This window comes from Branchiostoma floridae, chromosome 3, assembly GCF_000003815.2.
Source record: "Branchiostoma floridae strain S238N-H82 chromosome 3, Bfl_VNyyK, whole genome shotgun sequence".
In the NCBI taxonomy this organism is placed as follows: Eukaryota; Metazoa; Chordata; class Leptocardii; order Amphioxiformes; family Branchiostomatidae; genus Branchiostoma; species Branchiostoma floridae.
In genome coordinates, this window is record NC_049981.1 from 32403276 (window position 1) to 32403873 (window position 598).

Consider the following 598-nt stretch of genomic DNA (forward strand, 5'->3'; position numbering starts at 1 on the left):
CGTCATGGCAACAGTAATGACTGGGGAGATGGTACTACAGGCAAAACGTCACGGCAACAGTAATGACTGGGGAGATGGTACGACAGGCAAAACGTCACGGCAACAGTAATGACTGGGGAGATGGTACTACGGGCAAAACGTCATGGCAACAGTAATGACTGGGGAGATGGTACTACACTACAGGCAAAACGTCATGGCAACAGTAATGACTGGGGAGATGGTACTACAGGCAAATCGTCACGGCAACAGTATTGAGTGGGGAGATGGTACTATGGGCAAAACGTCACGGCAACAGTAATGACTGGGGAGAAGGTACTACGGGCAAAACGTCACGGCAACAGTAATGACTGGGGAGAAGGTACTACAGGCAAAACGTCATGGCAACAGTAATGACTGGGGAGATGGTACGACAGGCAAAACGTCATGGCAACAGTAATGACTGGGGAGATGGTACTACGGGCAAAACGTCACGGCAACAGTAATGACTGGGGAGATGGTACTACGGGCAAAACGTCATGGCAACAGTAATGACTGGGGAGATGGTACTACAGGCAAAACGTCATGGCAACAGTAATGACTGGGGAGATGGTACGACAGG